The sequence below is a fragment of the Melanerpes formicivorus genome, unplaced genomic scaffold (assembly GCF_026170545.1).
Source record: "Melanerpes formicivorus ecotype bairdi unplaced genomic scaffold, bMelFor1.0.p_v2 SCAF_2, whole genome shotgun sequence".
In the NCBI taxonomy this organism is placed as follows: Eukaryota; Metazoa; Chordata; class Aves; order Piciformes; family Picidae; genus Melanerpes; species Melanerpes formicivorus.
In genome coordinates this window covers 16,995,168-17,022,630 of record NW_027142354.1, presented here as the reverse complement: position 1 = coordinate 17,022,630, position 27,463 = coordinate 16,995,168, and the positions used below count along the sequence as shown (strand labels likewise).

The 27,463-nt window shown below is 40.4% G+C and overlaps 1 protein-coding gene across 2 annotated transcripts in view; it reads left to right on the top strand.

Annotated features, from left to right (window-relative positions):
* MTHFD1L (methylenetetrahydrofolate dehydrogenase (NADP+ dependent) 1 like) overlaps positions 1-27,463 on the top strand; it is a 166,616-nt gene that overhangs the window by 118,522 nt on the left and 20,631 nt on the right. The gene's annotated exons all lie outside the window — the stretch shown is intronic.

Here is a 27,463-nt window from a genome sequence, read left to right as displayed (position 1 = left end):
AGGAAGGAAGTACTTTCTGACCAGGAGAGTTCCTGGAGTTCAGGAAACTGTGTCACTAACTCACTAGACTTGGAGATATGCTTTCCTTCTTCATGGCCACACTACGTGTGTCCACCAGAAGTGGAGCACAGCTGTGTATTTAAAATGCGTCAGCCCAATTCTAATTACTGGTGACAGAATGAAATTTGTCAGAAGTTCTGGTATCTCTTTCATGACCTGGATTCAAGTTTGCACTGGGAGTGGTGTGTCGAAGTTGTGAGAAGGAGTGAAAGTGAAGAATGGGCAGCAATTACTTCAGTACCATGAGGGAGCCATTCTGTAGGATGTCAGAGTGAAATGTTTCTGGGTTGAGCTTTCTAAATGAGTCACACTCTGCATGCTTCAACACAAACGAGTTGCAGTTCAGCCTCATAAATCCTCAGCAGCTGTCCGTAGGAGCGTTATAGACCAAACAAGTTCAAGGATTACCTCTCATTTTTGGTTTCCACCTAGATCCAAAAATGTTCTTATGAAGGACATTTTATATATGGGATTTCTTACTGGGGAAGGTTGTAAAAAATATGTCTGAGTTAGTTACCCTGACTTCAATGGGAAGCATTATAGCCACAGAACTCTTCCTATATCAGAAACTAGGTAGTCAGTATATTCTTAGTATTATATATTCCAAGAGAGTTTGCACGGCAACATATTATATAAACATAAGGGCCCCAAGAGCTAAAAATCTACATAGGCAGACATGGATCATTGATTGGTCGGAAAATACTGCTAATGCTCAGGAATGTGGGACAAAACACTCCTTAGAACTATCATAGTTGCTACAAATCAAAATGCATGGATGATTATGGATTTATTTTTAACATCCTTGCCATATAATTCTTTCTCCTGAATTAAATCTGTGGCAGGAGGTCCAATTTGCTGCCTTTCAGAATTGAGAGTTGTGATCATCAGGAAACAAACCTTCATAATAGAGTTGTACCTCTACTTTTGAGATCACTTTTCTATTTTGCCACCTTCAGGTTTAGTGCACGTGTGTGTTGCTGTCAGTGATTTAATCACAGGGCTAGTGGTACTCTTAAAGTCATGCAAGAAAAAATATTTTTGATGTCAGGTTCCAAAACTGAGAGTCTTCCTTTGACATTTCTCTTATTGATAAAGGATAGGGTATATCCTAAATACTTTAAGCCTTTGGAGGTCAGATGCTATGAGTAGAGGGATTACAGACAGCATATAGTGAAAGCAGCCGGTTATGACAGTAGATTAGATTAGATTTCTTTATAGAAGAAGAAACAAAGGGGGCAGTATATATTTTTTCCTTTCACTGCTTGCTATTAATGCAACAGGATGCTTAATACCTAAGCTGCTTAGAGCCTCCTTAGAGCTAGTTAAGACCTATCCAATGACAGAGTAAATGCTATTGGACAACACAATCATTAAAATCACAATCATTAAAAGTGATAGTTCTGATGCTAATTAAATGTCAAACTCCATTCTCAAAGCATATGTTGTACTGGACAAGATCCTCTCACTCTAACCTTGCGGAACTTGTCAATGGTAAAGCAGCTTAGAATTATGTTCAAACTTCATCAAGAAGATCTTTACAAAAGAAAGAGAGTAATTACTTTTGAAAGATAATAAGCTATCTGCAGTAACTAGCATTTTTAGTTTAAACTTGTCATTAGCACATGAAAATTAATGAGATTTGTAATTATCTCAGCAGTGATAGGCAATAATTGTTTTTTTTCTTTAACTAAATATTTAGTATGTTGTCTTAATATACTTCAACCAATATTTGTTTTGTGTTATGGTTGGCTCTGGTTCTCTGCAGCATGGAAGGCTTTCCAGGAAAAATGAGCTGAGCCTTATCGGAGGAAATCAGCAGTGAAATAAGAGGTGCATTTAATTAATACTGGCACAGCTTTTATCCAAGCTCTCTGACCATGACCCAGAGGGCTGCATCACTCTCACAGGTGGACTGTTGACATCATTGCTTGGCTCAACAGAGTGATGGCAGGAAGGCTGCTGCAGTATATGTAGGAAACCAGTGAGGTCATGCACTAGCAATGCTTGGGTGGAGGATTATTAAATTTTTGTAGTATGTGTGTTTCTGTCCATCCCCACCCAAAAGGCCATTGCAATCTGGTGCTTTCTCACATTCAGTCACGTTTCTGTTGTTCTCCTTCATATGATGTGCAAGAATGCAGCTTGGTCATAGAAGTGAAACCTATTGTCTTCGACCTTTGTGAAGTGGTGCTACCAGATCACTGGTGCAAGTAATAGAGCTGTTTGAATCACAGTGACATTTTTACAGCCACGCACTTTCATTTTAATGGGTAAAAATTACAGGCAAGGTCCCTTTGAAGGCTTTGGAACCATGCCAGCTTCCAATTTCTCACAATGAACTAACGTGCTTCAGAATCAACATATCCAAAAAAAGGTCAGTACATTGCAGAAATGCTGCTTTTCTCCCCATTAAGAAAGCAGCTGAAGTCTCTGGAGCTAGTTCTGAAACCATATCCTGTGGGAAGGAAACTTAAGGGGTGAACCAGTGTGGTCTGAAATCAGTTTTGGGGAGCAATAAAGCCCTAATTCACTTGTGAGTGAGAGCCAGGACTTGTTAAAATATTGATTGGATATTGTAAGGGAGAGAAGACCCTGAAAGTAAATATTTTTATGAATATTTTCAGAAGGAAAATATTATTCCTTGTTGCATTAATTTTTTTCATAGTGATTAAGAGCTTTGAGGGTATCTGTTGAACATAAGATGCAGTCCAGGTCCACCTGAAGTGAAATTGCCATTTCCCAGTGGCACATGAGACCAAAGTTGTTTCCAAACTGTCATTTTGTCACTTCTCTCAGGCGCTCTTATGGGACAACAGAATAATTATTGGTGGGTTGTCCTGTTTTTCCTGGTGATCTGTGTAACATAGGGTGATTTTTAAAAGCATGAATGATGATGTGGTTTATACTTGCCCTGTAAAGCACTTACCATACAGTGCAATTTTACATTGCTTACAAAGGTGTAATGTTCTCATAGGTACTCTGACTTACCTTGATTTAGGAAAAAAAAAAAAAAAGAAGTCGTCCCTGGTAATGCAGCATTTGGCAGCTGCCTTGGTCTTGTATAGTTCCTGTGTTGTAGCAATGCTCAGAAGTCCTCAAACATCTCGTAAAAATACTAGGTGCTCACAGGCTCTTCAGGCTGGTTTTGAGATAACTGGCTTAAGTGCAGAAAAAAGTAACAGAAAAGGAAAGCCTATATGGTTAAACTCACATCAGAAATGTAGGTTAGCAGTTGTCTAGTTGTAAACTGAAAAATGCTAATGCTTTCCACTGTTAGATGATGTGCCTTTGCATTTATTACAGTAGGCTTAATCCCTTGGGAAGGAGGGAAAAAGGTTTTCTGAACTATGCAGGGCACATCTTTCCTGTGCAGTGTGCACATGCAGAAACACTGAATAATTCCAAACTTGGTGGAAGACTAATGAATTATTCAGGGTAGGGCTGATGGGGCTGGGGATGCACACATAAGTAAGATCAGTGGGTGGAAGTGAGTGAGGATAGTCAGCTTTAGTTCACTATGTTTAAAAGCTAGAGGCTCGCAGATGGTTAATATAATAGCAGTCCACCTGTGTTACTTGGTGGATTGCATGATGTGATTGTGGTGGTATTGAGTTGGACAGAGAGTATCTTTGTGGATGCAGCAAAAACTAGGCCCAAGTGAATTATACAGCTAAAGAGATGAGGAACAAGTTGTAGATTATAATGAAAAGGGTATTTGGCATCCTTTGGAAACATGCCAGGTATATGGACAATGAGGCAGTTATGATTATAGCAATGGGAGGAGATACCTGCCAAATTATTTGAAGACACATCTAAGATGTACATGGAGAACTGGAAGAGAACACTGAAGTAAAAGCCACAAGGGTAAAAGAGATGTGAGGATGTTCCAAAAGCATAAGCTGAAACAATGACATGATGTAACATATGACCAGGAAAAAGTTATGAAAGTAGTTGACAGATGTAGTTATGAGTGAGCAGAAGGTGGCTTGGTAATAACTAAGGATTATTTCTATAATTGAAGAGAAAAAGAGTAGAGTTCAGCTGGCTTGAAAATTTTATTGTCTCTGTAACTTTTCAAAGGACACAGAAGAGAATGTATTTAAGTGTTAGTTCAGAAATTTCCATATGCTCTGAGCTTTTGCTGTTTACTTGAATTATCTTAAACTGATGTGGATAAGCCAGTGCTTGTTGAAAATACAGAGTAAATATATTTGTTTCAGATCATTGCACCACCGTGCCATAGCTGTGACACAGACATATATAAATACCCTCTTACAACTCTCCAAGAAACTCCAAAACTAAACAACCTGTCTTCCTCCTCTGGCATTTAGAAATACCTTGACAGATAGTGGAGGCGAGTCACTGAGATTCTATGTAGTTCCTGCTGTTTGTCATGTCTGCTTTGTTTGCTAGCAAGCATTATTTAACCTACATTATAATGAAATATAGATTTTGTCTTTTCTGAGTGAAAGATCAGGTCCCATTGCTGGACATGTAGACAAAGTTAATTTTCAGCTTATTACAGCTTCCTTTAACCTAGCTTTACATTGCTAAAGGGCCAGCGCTTGTAGTTCTCAGAAATCAAGTAATGGTTTCACTTTGTTTTCTGTTGAGAAGAGAAAAGAAATTGTGTAGGCATGTGTGTTATTTCAGCAAACTTAAAAAGTTGGAGGAAGACTTGTTTTGGGACAGGCTGAAACCATTAGACCACATATCACGGAAGAAAATAGCCCACGTGGTTTGGCAAGCTATTTAACCTTTAGAGTATATTTGTCTCAATACAACCTCTGTTATAAGCTGTTTCAGTAGGTTTCCTTGGTCACCTTTTCCAAAGATACCGGTATTAAATACATCTATAGAAATATAACATTATGTTCAGGTTCTTAGACTTAAATAATAAATGTCACTTTTAAAATAGTTTGTCTGAAAATAAGTCCCTTTAAAAAGTTTGTTATTTACAAAACCAAAAAGTGATTTTCATGTCATGTTTCAGTCAGTAAGTGATACCCTGAAGATGCCTCTCATCCCTTGTGGAAATTTTACCCGGCCTCCTTTACTTTGCACGTAAAGAGTCAGTGGGTGTGGTCAGCCATGCTATCTCCATGGAAGGTATGGGAGGTCAGAGCTGCTGCAGAGGAATTTCTGAAACTTTTATGTCTAAATCACAAGTGAGTGCTTTAGCACACATTTTCAATTTAGATTATCTGGCTTGATATATCAGCTCAGGCAATATGGATTCATTGATCAAGGGTAGTGCCTGGCTAGTGTGGACACGTTTAAGAGATGCTGGGACAAAGATAACTCGTTATACTCTGAAACAGTTTCCCTCAGTGTGGTTGTTGAAAGTCTTGCCCTCATCAGGCCTGTGAAATTGTTTGTAATGAACTCAGTGCAGCTCTCTTATGCTTGCAATCGCCATTACTGTAAGCTAATAAAATGAGAGTCACCTGTAGCATTCATGCAGCCAAAGGAGGCACCTCTGTGAAAAAGTGGTTTGCTCAAGGCTTTCAGAGAGTCTGGAAGTCATTAAAGCCGTTGCTGTTTTTTCCAGTAAGACCTAACCATGAGCATGATTATGTTTTATATCTGTTTCATTCCCTTGTCTCTTGATTTACAGTCCATGAACCTAGGCAAGAATGGATATAACTGCCTCAGTTAAGAAAGGGAAAAAAAATCAAGAGAATGATATTCTGTTTTTAGGTAAGGGTTCTCTGAATAATGCACATTAGCCAAATTGCATGGGACTTGCTATTAACAAAGATGTACCAGTTAAAAGTGGGAAGTGCAATTTGGACAGAAGCCAGCAGCAATTTGGAACACTGCCCTTTTTACGCATGATTCCAAGCATGAAATAGGGACATTGCAGTGGAAATGTAGGCACGTGCAAGTTTGAGCAGTCAGTGAATACCTTGCCAGGCATTCTCCAGAACAAAGAGGGAAGTGAGTGGCTGAATCATGCAGCTCATGGCAGTTTCTCTATGGTGCAGCAGTGCTGCCCACCCACCCCATTCCTCATCTACAGCTCTGATTGTGCTGGTTAGCACACATGCTATGTACTTGTGCCAGGTTAGACCAAGTAAGTGGTTTTGATTAAGAGCTCCTTCAATTAAGCAGCCTTGTATGTGTAGACTTTGATCAAATATGAAGAGCTCAAAAATCAGTTTATGGAACATCTTAAACAGCAATGTTAAGGGTTCATATTTTGATTATGCTATCTAAACAGAGGATGTCTCAAGTCTAAACAGACTTGAGCATTAAAGACGGCAAACAGGTATTTACTTCCTCCATTCTGTTATTTTGGATGACTTGCTGCATGAAGAGGCTAGTGTTGACAGAACCAGGGGAGACTGATTCAGATGGCTTTGGGGTGGGGAGTAGGTATGGCAGCTCTCTGTCTTGGTTCAGCTTGGTATAAGCAGCCACGTGTGGTCATTTCCAGTTTTCTGCGGTTCCTCATGGTTCAGATTGTAAATGTAGAGATTTAGCTATTCACTAAAGAAGCAATAATTACCTTTTTTAAACCCCTGTCTATATGCCATTTTTAAGATGCTGTCTTTTGCTCATTTAAAGAAAAGGCATTGTCCCTTCAACTTTCTTCCAAATAGATTTTCCATTGCTGGTTTGCAGATTTTTAAAGTATTGATTCCTTCATAAGCAGCAAAAAACTTTACAGTTCAGACCAAATAAATGAAAATTTTCCAGAATGTCCAGTAAAACAAGCCATCTAGCAGATGTAGATAGCTGTGTATTTGAGTTTGGTAACTTACTGTTATTCCAACTCTAAAAGTGATTTAGGGCTAATAGCAGGAGCCTAGCTGGAGGCTGCAAGTCTGTGGCTGAACAGTTTTATTGGGCTCTGGATAAATAATGGGAATAATGTTATGAACTTAACAATATTCTCAGCGACTTGCTTTCTTTCATTAATTTGTGAAATGTAGGATGAATAGTGTGCTAATTAACATTAAAGAGGAATGAATATTTGTGCCTACTGGTCAAAGGATTATCCTTGTTAAAACAGGAAATGGACTCTAATTTCCTGTTTTAAAATATTTTCTCTATAAACGTTGCATGAAAATGTGAGGTTAAAAATAGGTTGTACTTTTGCATAGTAAAATGTGGATCTATTTTTAGTTAACAAATAGCTTATATATGGAAGGAAGGGCATTTTTCAGATTGTTTGGTACTGAAATAAATCCGTCCTGCACATATTTAACAAAGAGAATTTATTGAGGAATTAGAAATCGAGCTCCTCTAATATATTCTCTTGTGATGTGGGCTTCATAGAAATTATGATACCCCACATTTACATAATGTGTTTTGTATTAGTAGTTTGCTAGGCAATATTTTGACACAGTTTCTAAAATAAACATTCCACAGATGCAAACAGTAAAGGCCCCCTGACAATTCATGAGCAGGAGCATGAATAAAATTCACGATTTCCTGGCCTGCAAAATCATGAGATGTTTATATCTAAGAATGCAAAGAATAATCTCGGGGTATTTCCATCATAGTAAGCTGTTCTATGTTCTGTGGAAAAAAAAACCCAAAACACTAAAAAAGAAAAGTATGCTGCTATTCCTCCTCTGCTGCACCACTCACCCATAAATCCTGAAGTATTTTTTCATGTGTCCTTATTTTGTGGTTTTTTTAAAGGTACAAATACTGGTATACTGTATTTTGCCTTTGATAAGTGGCAATAGGTTTACTTCGAAAAGATCAATCCTCACTTCAGAAACTGTGAAATGCTCTGAACATTGTGTTACCTTCTGAGCATAACTGAAGAGAAGGTTGCATAAAATCACCTTGATATAGTGGGTTAGAAGCCTATAGTTCAAGAGATGTCTGCCAGGCAGAGAAGTCATTTAATGTGAGCCAGCAGTGTGCCCAGGTGGCCAAGAAGGTCAATAGCATCCTGGCTTGTATCAAAAATAGTGTGGCCAGCAGGACCAGGGAAGTGAATTTCTCCCTGTACTTGATACTAATGAGGCTGCACCTCAAATACTGTGTTAACTTTTGGGAGCCTCACTACAAGAAAGACAGTGAGGAGCATGTCCAAAGAAGGGCAATGTTATGGGTTTAAGAACTGGGATGTCTTAACCATGGAGTTGAAAGTCCTCCAAGTACCAGAAATGTGCAAGGAGGTGGACTGTAAAGTGTAATCTTTTGTTATTTCATTCCCATCAGCCTGTTTCTCCCTTACCTGTATAAACTAGCTTCCCCTTTTCTCCCTCTCTCTGCTCCCAACCAGACCTTACCTCTTGTGGGGGAGGTTTTGGAAGGTGATGACCTAGAAAGGTTTTGAAGAAGCCCAGGCTAGACAGCTGGGCTGAGGCTGAATATGAATTGTTGGGTATTTTGGTATGGTTTTGTGTTGTATATTTGAATAGTACTTCCATTTGAATTTCCAATTCTTTCCAATTCTGTCAGAAGCATTTTCTTTTATGTCTTTGGGGAGGAGTAAAGAACATCTGTCCACTCCCTAAAACTACAACAGGCAATAAGAACAAGCCTTATGAGGAGCAGCGGAGGGAACTGGGGGTGTCAATCTCTTCTCCCAAGTAACAAGCAATAGCACAAGAGTAAATAGCTTTAAGATGTGCCAGGGGAAGTTTTGATAGGACATTAGGAGAAATTTCTTCACCTTGAGGCACTGGAACTGGCAGTCCCTGGAACTGGTGGAGTCACCATTCTTGGAGGTATTTAAAAGATGTCATTGAGATGCTTCAAGACATGGTTTAGTGGTTACTAGGCAGAGTTAAGACTGGACTTGATGATCTTAAAAGGTTTTGTCCTGACCTAAATGATTGTGTCTTCTTTTACTACACACTGGTGAGCATCACTTGTCAAAAGATTATTTTGTTCTGCTTCTTTAATTGATAGAAGGAAAGGAAGAATAAGGTCTGTAACCTTGTGTGCTTGAGGAAATTCTGTTCCCGAGCAGAAATGATGTTGCAGTAGTTGACAGCACTTCCTGTATCTGACACTAAAACAGTCCTATGAACACCCTGTTAGCTGGTCCAGAATGCTGACTTTCGTGTCTCACACCCATTCCTCCATGGTGGATATTTCTGTCAGCTTTACTCATCTTTTCTCCCTACTATTTTCTCCTCACCATTTTTTATTGGATAAGTGCGTTCAGGTTTACATCAACATTAGGTCTTTCCAGTTTAATGCCTATCCTGCACAACTTTGGGAAAATTCTGTTTAACACTTCCTTCTCTTTTATATTGTAAAAGCCAAGATGATTTTTTCTTGGCAAGAAGCTGTAGTTCTAAGAACAGCCATTTCATAGGTCTATCAAGAAGAAATATGATCAGGCTTGAAATAACAATTTGACAGACAAAGAAAAAAATAACCTCATCTCTCTCACAATTTTGTAACTACAATTACATATGAAAATGAATTGGTGTGAGATATCTTACCAACACTACTGAAACTTCTTGAGTACTGACTGTGGTGTGGCAACTACATTATGGTAATTTTTGTCATAGAGGAAATTTGTGTTAACATTATATATCTCCCAGAACTCAACAGCAGTTAGAACCACCTTAGCATGGAAAGGCCTAGGCTGATGTGGAGCCCAAGACACAGTCTGCATTATTTTGGCCATTTGGAAGGTGTATGAGTGGCTATGTGAAGATAGGCTTGGCTGTGGTGGCTTTGTAAAAGTCAGTATCTGATGCAGTGCTGAAATCGTGGCTTTGTCGTGTGCAGGGCTGTGTGTAAGACCTGATCTTTTGTTTGGGTGTTGCCAGTGAAATGAGGTGGGTAGTGGTGCAGTCTAGAACAGACACAAGAAATCTGAGATGCAGCAGAAGATGTGCAGGTGTTCATTTTACAGCAAAGTTTGGCTTGTTTGAAACATTTTAAACTCTTACTTCTGTAACTATTCAGTGGATGATAATCCCATGCTAGCTATACCTGTGCTGGGTACTTTTAGAGGTTAGTGCCTGGCATCTGGACATTCAGCTTTTGCTCGAAGTAATATAAAAATGCCTCATATAAATGGAACATCCTCTTTAACTGGTTTCACATTTTTAATGATTATTTTTTAATAGCATATTGAAATGTGGAGCTAGTTGTAGGCTAAACAGTTTCTCTTCAGGGACTCGGGACTTTCTGAAGATCAGATCCTGTAACTGCATGACATTTTAGGCTGGAGTGCGTGACCACAGCATCTTTTTTTAATTACCATGTTTCTTTAAGCAACATAAGGAACTGGGCTTTGGGCTTAATAAGAAAAGGCACTGACATGAAGAACTTGACAACGAACTATTCAGTCATGTATAGGAATGCTGCAGTTGGAAAGAAAACATTATAAAAATGTTGAAGATGTACACTTGCTGTCCTACTTAAAGCTTGGCAATGCTCTGAAGGCTTTGAGTCTAAACCTCAGAGTACATGCTTTCAAGAAAATTAGAAATAAGTAATCAGGTCATAGTTTCCTTTTCTGCACAACCACCCTAAACTCACCAGGGGCTATTTTTCATGTTGCTCTTAGAGGCTTTTACTTCTTTTTTTTTTTTTTAAGCTGGAGACCACAAGTCTGTATCAATTATTATTTTTTTTTTACAAACATACCAAATAGCACAAAGATGCTCAGCTTTAATAATCATTTAGCAAAGAACACATCAATTACTAAACATAGAGGTTTGTCATAGTCACAGTAATACAATTGTATCCCTTGAAATCCTCAGAAAAATCTTTTTCTGCTTCTTAAATTCTGGGGTTATAATCAAAATCAGTCTATGAGCATGTATTGATGGAAAAACTACATTGATGCATGTGAAGGGAATGTATCTAGCAATACTTCTGTCTCAGTCCAGAGAGGGAAAGAGACTCAAGTTCTTTTAGAACATTCCCGTGATGTGAAATTAGAGGCAGAAACGAGGCCAAAGTATCAACAGCTAGACTATTTATTACATAAATAAAGTGGACATAAGAAGGGGAGAGGGAGAAAATAGAGAGGGAGAGAGAGAAGAGAGAGAGAAGGGGAAAGGAATTATATTACCACACCCCTCATCCCCCCCAAGACAGTTAAAGTCTGTGGACGAAAGGTGCTGCAGGAGATGTTGGGTCTGTAGAGAAACGGTGCTGAGGCTTTTGCTGAAGAAGAGCTGTGGTCCTCTGGGGAGATGTTGGGTTGGTACAGGAACGGTGCTGAGGCTCTGGCTGGAGAAGAGCTGTGGTCCTCTGGGCAGCCTCTTTTCTCCGGAGTAGCATTGTCCCGGCTTTCCCTTCTCAGCGGCATGGTCCGTCTCCTGTGTTTTCCTTCATCTCCGTTTTTCTCCTCTAACAAGCCAGTAGTTGCTCAAGTCTTTTATACAGTTTTTAGTCCTTAGGTATGTATTCAAATATTGTCCCTCAGGAATTCCAGGGGCAGGAAATAAATATCCAGGTATTGTTTCCCTGGAAATCTTTCTGTGTATTGCTGTGTGTTTGGGCAAGATTTTGGATGGGGGGGGGGGAATCTCCATCTCCCCTGTCTCCATCCAGACAAGCCCCCCACACTCATTACACATCATTGTCTACCCTTTCCAGGGTACTTGATGGGTGGAGATTATCTTGTCCTGAAGGTGTGAATGGCTGGGTCATTGTTGTAGGCCAGCTGTGGCCCAGTGAGCAATGTTATCTTTGCACCTTCCAAGAGTCGTTCCAGTGGCTCTGTCTCAAGCAGCAAGTGATTTTATCTTTGTTGAGTACACCAAGAGAGACAAACTTATTAGTCTCTCACAAATTCTTACAGAGATGGCAAACCTTTTTTGTGTAGTAAGCCACCTAGCAAGATAGCACCCTGCAATACTGAATATTTGGTGTTTTGAAGTAACCTGGTTTCAGCATTGAATCAAATGGCATACCATGAATGGAAGCAGCAGAACAATGTAGCTAATGTGTTTGCCTTTCACTAAATCATCAGTAAGCTCTTCTGCTGAGATGATCCGGTTTTATTACTTGTTCACAGAATAGAATAGAATAGAATAGACCAGACCAGGTTGGAAGAGACCTTCAAGATCATCACGTCCAACCTACCACGCAACCAATAACAAACCCTGTCAGTAGACTGAGGCCAGAAGAATTGTGATGGTTTGTCACCTATAGAAACCTGTTGCACTATTTCAAGTCATTTTTTTTCAAGCTTCTCTTAGATAAGTAAAATAAATCTCGTGACCTCATTTCACTCTTCATTTATCTTTTCCACAAAGCCATGTGAAATTCAGCACCTCTTACAGTTCACACTTGGCTCTTCATTTTCACTTTGCTGTGAGGAGCAAGAGTACTGCTAGAGAAGTGCCTTCAGGGACATCACTGAGTTTGTTCTCAAATTGTAACCTAAAAAGTGCTTCACAGAAGTACAGTATAGAATCTCTCTGGTGTTAATACATCCCCAAAAAAGAGAAATGCTGATAACATGGTGTAAGAAAATCCTACATTAAGTTTTTTCTTTTAGGCAATATTATTTGTATCACAGTGTGGCAAATGCACCCCCAAAAGCACCAATAAAGAAATACTGAACATCACACAGATGGTATCACTGAGTTGTTTTTCCCTAATTCCATTTGCAGCAGTTCCTCTCGCTATTCAGAAGTTACTGCATTTGTGCTACTGTCAAAAACTGACAGCCTTCTGAAATGAAGTTCCAATCTGAGGGTTTGTCAAGAAAACTACAGCAAAAACTGTGACTTTTACCTCTATAGAATGCATTAAATGCAACCAAGTAGAAGGAGCTGTGGTTATCTTGCTGGTCAAAAACACTGGTGGAGTTGGGTATCTTACACACAGTACTGCTCATATGAGGAGGTTGTGAATTCCCCATTTCCCCGGGGACACAGAGGAGCTCTCTTGTTAGCCTTCGTTCAGCCAGTGCTTGTTCAGTAGGCAGTCCTGCAGTTTTTTCAGCCTGGTCATGCTTTTGACCCAGATACGTTTTATGGTTTTCAGAAGTATTGCTACTAGGCAGGTTGTATGCCTGCTTGAAAGCAGCACTTCCATGATGCTTCTGCTCTTCTGTCATTTTACTGTTTTGTAACTGCCCACACAATTCTGGCCCTGTCACAGAGTAGTCAGCGTCTTGTACACGCTGCGTCAGTATCCAGAGGAAATAAAAGCATGACACAGTTCAGTTCCTACTCAGCTTTGCCATTGGCCAGCATTTTGAATACTATCTCTTTATTGTTGAACAAGGTTTAAGAATTTCTATGTATTTATGTTGAAAAAGCAGTTTTCCACCCATCTGTTTATACGTTTGACTGGGTTCATAATCATAGAATCATAGAATCAGTCAGGGTTGGAAGGGACCACAAGGATCATCTAGTTCCAACCCCCCTGCCATGGGCAGGGACACCCCACACTAGATCAGGCTGGACAGAGCCGCATCCAGCCTGGTCTTAAACACCTCCAGGGATGGGGCCTCGACCACCTCCCTGGACAACCCATTCCAGGGCTTCACCACTCTCATAGTGAAGAACCTCCTCCTCACATCCAGCCTGAATCTCCCCACCTCCAGCTTCATTCCATTCCCCCTAGTCCTATCGCTACCTGAGATCCTGGGAAGTCCCTCCCTAGTCTTTTTGTAGGCCCCCTTCAGATCCTGGAAGGCCACAATAAGGTCACCTCAGAGCCTCCTCTTCTCCAGACTGAACAGCCCCAACTCCTTCTGTCTGTCCTCATAGGAGAGGTGCTCCAGCCCTCTGATCATCCTTGTGGCCCTTCTCTGGACACGTTCCAGCACCTCCACATCCCTCTTGTAATAGGGGCTCCAGAACTGGACGCAGTACTCCAGGTGGGGTCTCACCAGGGCTGAGTAGAGGGGGAGGATCACCTCCCTCGACCTGCTGGCCACACTTCTCCTGATGCAGCCCAAGATCTGATTGCCTTTGCTGGCTGCAAGTGCACACGGAGAGCTCATGTTGAGCTTCTTGTCCACCAGCACTCCCAAGTCTCTCTCCTCAGGGCTGCTTTCCAGCCAGTCACTGCCCCGCCTGGATTTGTGCCTGGGATTGCCTCAACCCAGATGCAGGACCCTGCACTTGCTCTTATTGAACTTCATGAGGTTGGCTTGTGCCCACCTCTCCAGCCTGTCAAGGTCCCTCTGGATGGCCTCCCTTCCCTCCAGTGTGTCTGCTGCACCACACAGGTTGGGAGTGCAATGAATGGAGCAGTCATCATTTGATGTAAGAATTTCCGTGTAAGTACAGAGAAATGTAAATTGTTACAGTTAGTTCATTGATAGAAGGATGCATTTGGTTTATTGTCGGGTGCTTATGGAAAATTTGTCTATAACTGAATGAGAGATATTTCTGTTCACTGTTGAGTTTATTGAGAATCATTACTCTGTTGTTAATCCCTGTTTTGTTTGGATTAGGGACCATATTTTTAAAACAGACAGTTTTTTACCCTTTGGATTAGGTCATGCATTGTTTGTTGTAGGTCTGTTAAATGTTGTTACACTTTATTGGGACAGATTGATATAATTCCATAGATGATCATTTGCTTTTCATGGTAACAGTCGAAATCTAACCTTTTTCCTCCTTGGCTTTCTTTTTTTCCTCCCTTCTTTTTTAGTCCTTGGAGCTGTTTTGGCAGCTGGAGGCAGTTTTTGGTTTTTGTTTTTGTTTGTTGTGAAGGATGGAATGTGTCCAGTCTGGGAAGCAGAAAAGGTGGAGGAAGAAAATTCTGTCATTGTATTACAGAAACGAAGAGTATGCTTCCTGGTCCATCAAGTAGAAACAATTTTCTGTTTCAGCTCAGGATTTACATGAGAAAAAATTGCCATTTAAGGGCTCTATTTTATTTAAAGGGAGAGAATTTGGCTATGCTCTTGGCATCATAAAACTTAACATTTTATGGAAACAAAATGGAAAACCAGATTATGGCATATATTAAAAACAGAATGTGTAACTTACAACTTCAGGGATATGGCCAAGAGGAAGTTGTATATTAAAAAATCCAATAACTATATATATGCTCTTATGGGGATCAGTCCTGGACTGAAAGCCCTGTGCATCCAAATGTGGGCTTTTTCTGTGTGGTCAAAATCTTAAAATGAGGAAGTTATTGTCCTGAGTTCATTCAAAGTTTGTAGGTGTTCCCATGTGCCTGCAGAAGTGTGGGGGTATGCATAACCCCAAAGCATGTGTGTCATTACTTCCTTGCTAGTGTCTGTGCAGTTGTAAAGTGGAGACTTGCTGGGCCTCATCTCTGTCACTCAAATCCCTGTTTTACTTCTTGACTATGAAGTGTTACATCCTTTTACATTAGTGTCACTGTGTTTTGTTCTTTCAGACTTGACAGAAAGGACAGAGGGTGGGGAGGGATGTCAATTAGAGGACTTCTGGCTTCTTCCAGGGAGGAGTGAGCCAGGGAATGTACTGAATGAAAGGTGTGTTGTTAGTGTTGCTTGAATAGCAAGCAGCTCTTAAATCCAATCTTAAAAAGATCTGAACTCTTCCTGATCATAGCTCCCTGGCCTAGCCCTCCTTCCCATCTTGTGTTACTATTTATGGGCTGGATTTGCCGACTCTATATTAACTACAGGCATGATCCCTGCAAGCCATGGCGGTCTGCATTATTAGACTCCTGCTAAATGAGATCCATGAAGAGCATCATTTAGCCCTTGCAACAGAATGAGCTTCTGCTTGTTAAAATATAAAATGTACTTTGCCTTCCAGTAAACTTTTTATTCTATAGCATTGTGAAAAACAACTATGAAAATGTGAAAAGACAATTTGTGTGAACCTCAAAGAATTTACTATGGGTAAATTCAAAGTAAAAGTGACAAAGGTAAATTTGGAGAAAATATTGACAAATGCATAAAATAGATTTGCTTTAATTATAAAATGAATTCAAACCTTCACCTAAAAGCATTTTCATTTCAATGAACCATTTTAATCTCTCCTGTATGAGCCAGTGCTGTGAATGACCTGTTGGTTGTGGTTGTGTTGCATTAGCATATAACTTTGGATGAGATAGAATTGTCTACAAGATCATACTAAATTGAAATGGGAATGCTCATCTGTAAATTGAGAGGAAATCACCAGGCATTCAGAGGAAGACAGTCTGAGTCTGTTCTCATTTGTTGTTGTGATTAGGTGTGCTTTTCTAAATGGATGAGTTCATCACTAATGTGTTCATCACTAATGCAAGTCACGGGGAAGCTCATTCTATGTGTTAAGGAAGACTGATGCCACTTAGCACTGCAGTGAGAACTTCAGAAGATAAATCTATTGAGGAAGTATTAAAAGAAGGTGCTATAGGAGTACAGTGTTTTTAGAAATGGTGAACACATTTGTGGGAGCTGTTGTAAATCAATAGAAAACCAACAAAAAGGATTTTTGCAGTCTTACGGAAAACAAGGTCTAACTGACTGACTTGGGTGGTTAAAAAGGGGAGCAACATGGTGGTTTAGTGCAAGTACATCTTGAATCCATTCTTTTCTCTTTTGTGTGTCTCATGATTTGCTTGAGCTTAACTGTAGGAAGACTAAACTTACAGAGACGAAACAAGCTGCTGAAACAGGTTTTTTTAATCAGTAGTAATAATGGAACAAAACTACATAAAAAGGGAAAAAAACAAGTATATGTGTAAATGTTTGTGTGTTTTCACTACCTCTGAAGAATATTATCTTCATTGCACAATTCTGACAGCTTTGTATTATCTGGCTTTGGATGCAATGGCATATTGATTCCTAATTCCCTGGAGAATGGTATTTTAAGACGCATATGATAAATTCTTAAGTCGTTCCTTACTTTAAACATGTATTTCTTGGAAACCCTTCACATCTTAATATTCCTTTTCTTGTTTGCTTTGGCTATTCAGATTCTGAGGTCTTCAAAATGACAGTTCCACCTTGTTCACAGGCACCATGGCAGAATTGTTCCTGGAGTTAAGACTGCTGGGATGAATATTACTTGTAGCACGTTAGAGATGACACGTGTTCTCAGATCTCAGGGTGTGATTATAAAGACTGTGTAATATTGCCACTCCTTCATTATTTCTTTAATTTAGCAATCGTTTTCTGAAGTCAACTCTGACAATTCCTTGCATTTTGCTGATGACATCTTCTGCTGTTTGTCTGTTAGTTCAGCTAGTGCTTCCTCTGCTCCTGCTGGCTACGTTTTCACAGGTGGCTTCAATACTATCCCTGTTTGCTCAGGACATATTTTCCTCTTGGCTCTCCAGTCCCTCTCATTCTTCTTCCAGCACTTGTTTCTTCTCCCTGAACTGTTTTCATTCAAAGAAAGAGATTTCAGAGCTATAGAGAGTAATGTTGCAACAGTGTAGCAAATCTTAAGGCAAAATCAGAAGGGGAAATGAAAATAATTTTCAGTCGCTTTGGCCACGTACTCCCAAGCACCAAGACGTGTCTGTGCAGCTTGCCTCCAGCGTTCAGGTATCAAGACAGGTGTGCTCAGGTCATCTGGTCAATCTCTTTGGTGAATTTAATCACCTCTTTCATTAGCTGGCACCAGGTGTGGGTTCTGGATATGCTGATTTATATTATTTGGCAGCTGATAACAAATAGGGTTTTTGCCTCTTCCTCCTGTTGGCATCTCAAAGTCACTGGGTTCACAGCTTCTAGTTGTTTCACTTGCTGCAAAGGGGCCCTTACTTAACCATTTTGTGTATCAGTTCATAGATGGCATATTATTTTCTATCCTGTCTTCAAAGCCATGTGCTTCTCAATGCCTTTTGTTTTTAACAGCTAAACTTAAAAAGTTTTTATTTTTCTATTTAATAATTTTGTTTACTCTTCAGTAATAGAGATCATTAATAATTTTCCAAACAATATTTTACTTCTCTCCTAAAATATTTTTATTTGTTTGAATGGCACATACATACTTAGCTATTTTTCAGCCTTTCTCCTCTGAATAATGCCTTTAGCTGATAGCCAGGAACTGTGGATATTTACTGCCATTTGCAGACTCAATTACCTAATTGCAAAAGTGGTTGTTAATTTCTTAGTGTGTCTATTTATTCCTTGAGACATTCATGAACTATAAATGAGTCCAATGGAATGGCATTCAACAAATCCAAGTGCCAGGAGCTGCACTTTGGCCACAGCAACCCTATGCAGAGCTACAGGCTGGGGTCAGAGTGTCTGGAGAGCTCCCAAACAGAGAGGGACCTGGGGGTACTCATCGACAGCCACCTAAACATGAGCCAGCAGTGTGCCCAGGTGGCCAAGAGGGCCAATGGTATCCTGGCCTGCATTAGGAGTAGTGTGGCTAGCAGGAGCAGAGAAGTCATTGTGCCCCTGTACTCTGCTTTGGTTAGGCCGGACCTTGAGTACTGTGTCCAGTTCTGGGCCCCTCAGTTTAAGAAGGACATCGAGACACTTGAACGTGTCCAGAGAAGGGCAACAAGGCTGGTGAGAGGCCTTGAGCACAGCCCTATGAGGAGAGGCTGAGGGAGCTGGGATTGTTTAGCCTGGGGAAGAGGAGGCTCAGGGGAGACCTCATTGCTCTCTACAACTACATGAAGGGAGGTTGTAGCCAGGAAGGGGTTGGTCTCTTCTCTCTAGCATCCAGCACCAGAACAAGAGGACACAGTCTCAAGCTGCACCAGGGGAAGTTTAGGCGCGAGGTGAGGAGAAAGTTCTTCACTGAGAGAGTCATTCGTCACTGGAATGTGCTGTCCAGGGAGGTGGTGGAGTCACTGTCCCTGGAGGTGTTCAAGAGGGGATTGGACGTGGCACTTGGTGCCATGGTCTAGTCATGAGGTGTGTGGTGACAGGTTGGACTCGATCTTTGAGGTCTCTTCCAACCTTGGTGATACTGTGATACTGTGAAATAAGGTATGTCATAAATGGGCTTAAGGTAAAAAGACTGGGTTGGGAGGAGTTTGCATATTTTGAATAATTTCTTTAACATCTATCACAAATTACTTCACATACCCTTAGATAAAGTGTGTGGAAAGTATGTTGTGGAAGCTGTTTGTTAATTTATGTAAAATCTGCTGCCAGTGGACAGACAGCAGTAGGCACACTATGGACAACCCTAGCAACTCCCAAATGTACTATTCAAAGTCAGTTTCAAATGCCCATCTTCCCAGTTGATAGGCTGTATTACATTTGCTGTAGCATGCTGTGTCTAACACATTTTTAACTTTCTGAAGTATCTAAAGGGCAGTGCAAATGAGGTACAAACCATGCATTCAGATGAGAAGGAAATTGTCCATCACAAGCAACAGAATTGGGAAATTACCTGAATTTCCTGAAATCAGACAGGTGCTGCTAATAGTGGTACAGACCGCTGAGGGCATTGTTTGAATAATAGTAAACTTGAGTCTTGAAATCCTCTGAAACGTTGAAGTTTGTTGTATTTATTCAAAAAAATATTTCCTTAAGCATAGTGCCAGATTAGCACATCAATTCTATTTAGTGTTCTGCATGTTAACTAGCAGGTGACATAAATGTAAACATATTAGAAAGGTAATGACCTTAACGTGATACAAATTCAAGCTTATTGAATCAGGGAAAGATTTTCCCATCCTTAGGGGCAACCCAGCCCCTTCAGGCTGTAGTTTTCTCCTTCCAAAAGGAATACAGGCCCCAAGCCCCTGTGTGGAGTGCCAAGCTCAGTATAGAGTACAAAAGAGAGCAGTGTGAGGGATTCAGAGCTATATTTTTTGCAATGAATATCTGTCTTTTAATACTGGTTTCTAACCTCTGTATGTTAATACACTCTCCCTGCTCCATGCTCTTCACATAGTATCATAGTATCATTCAGGGTTGGAAGGGACCACAAGGATCATCTAGTTCCAACCCTTCTGCCATGGACAGGGGCACCCCACACTACATCAGGCTGGCCAGAGCCGCATCCAGCCTGGTCTTAAACACCTCCAGGGACAGGGCCTCGACCACCTCCCTGGACAACCCATTCCAGGGCTTCACCACTCTCATAGTGAAGAACCTCCTCCTCACGTCCAGCCTGAATCTCCCCACTTCCAGCTTCATTCCATTCCCCCTAGTCCTATCACTACCTGAGGTCCTGAGAAGTCCCTCCCCAGCCTTCCTGTAGGACCCCTTCAGATACTGGAAGGCCACAATTAGGTCACCTTGGAGCCTTCTCTTCTGCAGACTGAACAGCCCCAACTCCTTCAGTCTGTCCTCATAGGAGAGGTGTTCCAGCCCTCTGATCATCCTTGTGGCCCTTCTCTGGACACGTTCCAGCACCTCCACATCCCTCTTGTAATAGGGACTCCAGAACTGATGCAGCCCAGGATCTGATTGGCTTTGCGGGCTGCAAGTGCACACTGAGAGCTCATGTTGAGCTCTACAAAGGGTGTAAGTTGTCAGTTTGGGTTTTTTACTTATCAGAATTTGTAATTAATCTATTAAAAATAACAAGAGTCAAACAACACCATAACAGTAAACAAACAAACCCAACACCTCAAACTCTTTTGAGTTTGAAGCTTGGCTATTTTTTTTGCAACCCCTTGGAGACATCTGCCAGTCTTTTAACAAAAGAGAAAACAAAATATTTGTATTTCCCAGCTGAAATTTTTAGTAGCATCTGAGGGATTTGTTCTGCTTTCATTTTGAGTACTGATCCCACGATACATCCTTCAGGCCAAGCAGCTGCAAAGCCTGTTCTTGAAATAGCTTATGAAACACTGCTACAGGGTAGGTGGTGCATTAGGGCACAGGGGTGTTCACTGTTTTAGCTGGAATATCACCACTGACTCCTTGATCCTTATTTAGTCAAAACTAAACTCTTTCAGAGCTTTGCTTTGGAGATTGTTCTTTATGGATGAGCAGAAGGTAGCTGCTGTTTTCAGCAGTGGATATATCTCAGAATATTGTTCTTATCTCTTGAGCAAATAGAAAGGCAGAGAAGAGCAGAGGAAAATCCAGTGTCACAGCCATAAGCATGTTGAGTTTGCAAGGTGAATTATCATGTTGGCTTGTCATATGGATGAGGTCACTATATTTAATAGACTTTGAAAACTTGTTTTAGGTAGCAAGAGTCATAGTGCCATCAGCATCTCTTCAAGTTCTTATGAGTTACTGGAGGTGAGCAGGCATAGAGCAAAAGCTGCTTCAGTCCACCTACACAGCCTATGTCTGTTGCTGATACATGTGCAGAAAGCGAAGATGTTTGTACTGTGAGCGAGCAAATTCATACCCAGGTGGTGGTAGTGATGAAGATGCAGCTAGCAGTTGCAGTGCAAGCTCCTGAGGGGTTCTGAATACACATTCACAATGTGTATTATTAATGCATATACTGCTGCTGCTGAACCTATAGGGAATGCCATGAGACAACTGATTTGGGAAAAGTATGTATTTGTCTCTTGGGATGGGCTGAAACAACAGTGACGGAGACAGGGCTGCCAGTCAAAGGAACTGCACAGCGCAGTCAAGAAGCAAATCATTGGCATCTTGTTGGGGAATAATACTGACACTGAGAGTTAGGAGGACAGTGTGGCTCATGAGTCCATGCTGAAATCATCATGGCTGCTGTTGCACCTCTTGTGATAAGCTCACATATGTGTCCACCGTACTTGTGGTAGGCACTAGGCATGAGTTACGTTTTCGGTTTTGTGTGTGGCTCTGTCTTTTGTACTATTTTACATACAGCTGTGGAATTAGCAGCTTTGCCTAATTAAAGCCTTTGACAAATATGGCATTGATTGAAACTTTAATGTATTGTTTTCCTGATATCTAATGTCTTACACTGAAAGCAACATTTTCATGTGAGCTCTGTGTGAGCTGCCTTTTATATGTCAGCTTTACTTTTATGCAAGCCTTGCTTCTTTTGTAGAGTTTAGTGTTAGTCTGTCTTTGATGCTATATTTAAGATTAATGTTTGTAATGTTGGTGACATTAGCTTTTAAGTTTGAGCTGGTGAGTGAAAGTATTTGCTCCCATTCCATTTCAGACTATGTAAGAGGATTTATTTAAAGTGCTCCCTGCAGCCCCACCTACCTCCCCCTCAGCAATAAGCCAGGATCCAAGACAGATCATTGATACCAAAGTGAAGGACCATGCTTGTCTACCATAAAAGTTTTCTTTCTTAGTAAATGAATACAGCATTTACTCCTCTGCCTTACTCTGGAGATTACAATAGCCAAGATAAGCATAACTTAGATCAGCAAGCACAACAGTACTGTCTTTCTATAGCATTAACTGTTTATTGTCTTTCAAAGAGTGTGAGGACAGCAAGCAAATGGCGATTTGTACACCTGTATTCCAGACAGTTTACAGCTGTGCACATACTTCTGCTGCTGAGCCTATAGGGAGTGCCACGAGACAACTGGTTTGGGAAAAGTATGTATATTTTTCCCTTGGGATGGGCTGAAATGACAGTGAAGGAAACAAAGCTGCTAGTCAAAGGAATTGCTTAGCATAATCAAGAAGCAAATCTGTGGCATCTTTTTTGGGGATAATACTGACACTGAGAGTTAGGAAGACACCTTCTGGCTTCTTCACAGTTAAGACATTTTCTATGGAACCTCAATTGTCTAATGAAGTTAAAGTAGGAATTGCTGATGTTTGCTTTAGTAATGTATAGGTGAACTGATTGAGGCTATGAGGTGTGTAGGGTGAAGTTTTACAAAGCTAGGAACTGGGAACTACAAAGCACCTATTATTTTCAAGGGCAGGTGGGTGTTTTGATGTCACAACGCTTTGACAATCTTCTCATTATTGAACTTTTTTATTTCTGAAATGGACTTCTTCATTTCTTAGTTCTTAAAATTGTGGGCCCAGTTCATTTTCTTTCCTTATGACTCCTGCTATCATTCTCTTTTACAAAATACTTTGCATCATTGATTTGAAGCTTGCAATATTTTGTGAGGAAGTGGGTTGGTTTTGCTGCTGTGTGATCTTTTATTTGTTCAGCAATAACAACACACAGCTTTGTATGTCAAAATGGAAGTTCCAGGAACTGATAAGCTGCACATGGTATTTGTAGCCAGCTCTCATTGTAGTTGCAGATGGATTCTGTGTCATGTCTTTAAGGAGAGTAAGGAGGGTATCACACACTACCCTGGGAGGGGTGCCAAGGTCTTAGACATGAAAGTGGGCAAGCATATGTGACTTCATAAGGAGAACAGGGAAAGGAGTGTGGTCCTGGAAGTCTGTATAGAGACAAACATATTTTGGTTGTTTCAAGAGCCAACTCAAATTTTGGACTGGCATCTTGTAGTCTAATCACTGATCCAAAACTTTTAAGGCTTTTGAAAATCTGTTTTTAAGGGGATGGTTTCAGAAATTTGTTTAATACTGACCTCCCAATCTGGCACTGGAACAGTGTTTATGCTTTATTTCTTACATAGCTTCCCAGCCCAATGGCTGAGCCTGCAAGCCTATGATGTGGAAAAGACAATTGCAGCCACCACTATCATCTAACTTGGTTTTGAAATGCAGAATTGAAGAAAAATGTTAGATTAGCATCATGATAACTCAGTGTGAGAGACATTCATGTTTTGAAAGGAGATATCCAGAATCTTTTAGAACACAAACCTCTCCAGCACAGTGTGGTTTTGCTTACTTAACTCTTACCATCAATCAAGTTTTGATGCTTTTGAGAAGCATTGAAGGTAGTACTTTTCAAGGCTGTGAAGCAGGAGTGGGAGAAGCCCATCACACTGTACAGTGTGTGCCATGGAGATTGATGGTGGTGTATCATATGGCACAGTGGGTATGGGAAGCATTACCTATTGTTTCAGAATTAATAGGATGGCCATTAGCAGGGCACTGTGCATGAATGAATACCCTATGGCTCAATAGCACATTCATCTGAATATACAGCTAGCTTTTGCTTCCAAAGATACTGTGGATTGATGACGTGCTTGGCCACCCTTATATTATATTGAGCTGTGCTGTGTCAACATAGGACATAGTAAACAAGGAGGACAGCAGTCCTGGACTCACATACAGCTAGGGACAAGTCTTCTCTCTGGTTTTAAGGAATCTTAGCTGTGGTACTGAGGAAGCAGCTCACACTCTGCCTGCTGAATAGATGCTTCTGCATTCACATCACACTATGACATTCGTTTATTTCATGTCTCAAGCATAATAGGCTTTTAGTGGAGGGGTTTTCCACTGTGGTTGTTTCCTGAGTTCGTAGATCTTCCTTTGGCAAAGATCTTCCTTTAATAAGTCTCATCATCAGTTATTATTTTCCTATGTGAAACACACAGAATTATTGAAAGCTATAAAATTTTTTGTTAGCTGTTCTGCTGCACTGTGCTCCAAATGATCTCAGTAGTGCCTCAGAGGGTTTGATCATATAAATTTATTGCTGGTTACCCACAGTGAACCAGCAAGCTGGAACTGTGCAGCTAGATCTCAGGTGAACTTACCTGCTTATACCCAAACTGGTTCAGGAAAAAAACAGATGTCAAATAAGTGTTAATTGTTGTAACAATTGCTTTGGTTATCATTGTTTTATAATTTTTTATAGTTATTACTCTTAGTAAATTTTAGACTATTTTAGTAACGTTTAGTTACAACTTCATTTAATCCTGTTTTAACCCAGTTCAATCCATATTTTAACCCAAACAGCAGAAATGCTAATACCTAACATTGCTTCATAGTGAAGTGGGAAAAGAATAGCTACTGTGCTAAACAGTGTACTGCTAATGGCACCTGATGAACTAGCATAACGCATCATAGTATGAATTGAGTTCATGAGTCCTTAGATCCTGTATGATTCTATAATTCTATGATAGTAGATCTGTATTTTCAGGATAAATTGCAAACATTCATAACTAGGTTACATTGTCAAGAATGTGATAAGAAGCAGCTAGTAAGCGTCCATTGGGATAAAATTCCTTTTGATTGTCAAATAAGTCAGTCATACTTCATACTGGCTGCCTTGCTATCATTAGGATATCTTTAATCCTTTCTCTTCCTTTCTTCTCTTCTTCCTCACCCCAATTGGATATGCTGTAATAGAATCAAATGCAAAAGTTGTATCAGTATACGGTGTGATGTGTTTGAGGGTTTTTGCATCTTTGCTCTGAAAATAACACTTTGGACTGTAGGGAAATTATTTCTCTGATGGCATGTTGAGGACGTACTTATTTGAACCCTCTCTTTTGTGTCCTCATCCAAAGATCATGATCTCTTTTAACCTCCATTTGCAGAATAAGGAGAAGACATTCAGGATTCCACAAGTGCATCCATTTTACTTTTCTGCTTTCCTGTTTTTCCCTCTTACCTTATTTAGAAAGCAGCAGCTGTTTCACATCCCATCCTTTCTAGCAAGCAACTTCAGAGCATCCTTCCTCAGCATTTTGAGAGATGTGGAAGAGACTTACCAGTACTTTGCTGCGTCTTTCTCATTGTTTCATCATGAACTTGTAGTATGTGATCTTTATGGTGCTGCTCTGTGCTGTCAGAGGGCTAATTTAATTAATTTTCCTCAACTGTCCTTTAATTGAATTTTTGGAAGACAGATACAATTATAAACACAATTAAGGAAGAGCGTAGGAAGACTGTCTGGCATGGCTATACAAATAGATGTATTACTTAGAATATTCTCCTGCTGGTGAGCAGAACATGTAGCCTGTAGAGGATTATATACAAGAGGAAGAAAGGTACTCACAGTGATACTGAAGCTTATTGAAGTGTTCAAAGCCAGTATGAAAGAAAAGAAACAAAAAGTCTCAGAGACACCAAATCACATGAGTCCTTCCTAAGTACCATGGCTAGTCTTCCCTCTCCCAGGCATTCAGTCGAAAACGAAGTAAAAATTATCCTAATCCCTGTGCTCTGGCCACCATTTCAGGGTGAAGAACCAGTGAGGCATTGCATCTCACAAGCTGGCATCCCTAAGAGATAGTGAATGTCTGCCTTCCACCACTGAGGCTGGACACAGTTGCAAGTGCTGTGCAAGCACAAGATGCCCTGGTAGCTGAGCAAGCTGTGACAGTCAGCAATCACACTTCCTTATATTTGTAATAAATGTGTTGCTGCAGAAGTCTTACAGGCGTGTAAGACACAGATTTTTTTCACCTTCTCAAGGAAATATCATCAATAAATAATTTCAATGCATTTTTCCTAATGCTTTCCAAAATAGGCACAATAGAAAGAAACTAGGATGGGGAAATTGGTGATTATATACACAGACACCCACCACACACGTGTACCTGTGTCATGCTAGAAGAGGGTTCCATTAGCATGTAAGCAGAATGGCTGTGAATATTCTTATTCAAGGGTAAACGTGGGTTTTTCTCTGGGAAGACTACATCTGCTCTGAATGCCAAGCCTCTGTATCTTACAACTGGAAAACATTTGATATTCTTTAAAATGACATTTTGTAAAGGAATAGTAACTTTTTATTTGTTAGGTTGTGTAGTCCAAATGGAGCATTTCCCTAAAGATGTGTTCCTGATTATGTTTCAGAGCTAATAAAAGCCATCACAATCCCAAAGTGTTTTCCTATAGGTCTTTCAACCTGATTTCTAGTACAGTTAAAAGTAGTGGCAGACAGGATGAATCCCCAATAACTGCAGTGTAATGCCTGGTGGTTTCATGGGGTACCATTTTCCAGGAATGCATTCAGAAAATTTTGGCTTTAAGGGTATAAAGGCATCTTCATTTTATGGGGCAACTAAAGGCTTGCATTTTGTTCTCTGGTGTATGCTCTGTGACTCATTCAGAACCAAATGTATACTGTAGAGGAAAACTTGACATGGCAGTTTTCTGCTGGCATTCCCCTGGTATTGTCCCAGATGGGAAAGAATTTATGAGGGAGTTAGGTTTGGGGTGTTTTTTATAGGTCTGTATTATAGCTAACCATTCTTCTACTTATCACTGCAGGTACATGGGACACTGGCTGAGGTTTGGAGTCTTTCCATTTTATAAATGCACACAGTTATTTTAATACTTTTTGACACTTGAGTAAGAAAAATTCTTGCCAATCCCCAGATTCAAGTAACTGCTCTTTGATTCTTTCCAGACACACTTTTAATATAAATCACAAAGGTAATGAGGTTGTAGATATGTGTCTGCAAATAAAAATTGTATTGCTGACCCTTTATCAGCTCCATGCTGTCTGAGGGATAATGGCCTGGAGGCGTTCAAGGCCAGGTTGGATGAGGCCTTGAGCACCCTTGTCCATTGGAAGGTGTCCCTGCCCATGGCAGGTGGGCTGGAACTAGATGATCTGTAAGGTCCCTTCCAACCCAAATCATTGTGTGAATCTCTGGTGCCCTGAGTGCAGGGATCTCTGATCTGCTTTGTGAATCAGCAGTTACAGTTTACAGTATTTAATGTTTTGTAGGTAAGCTTCTGTTATTTTCTGTTTTTCCAAAGAAACTGGTTAAAAAGTGACTGAGATACTTGGACCACAAGAGTTGATGGAGATACCAAAAGCATGTGCCTTGTCTCTTGATCCAAGCCCTGCTGGTTTTGCTGGTTAATTTACCTCATGCAGCTCCTCAATGAACTGAA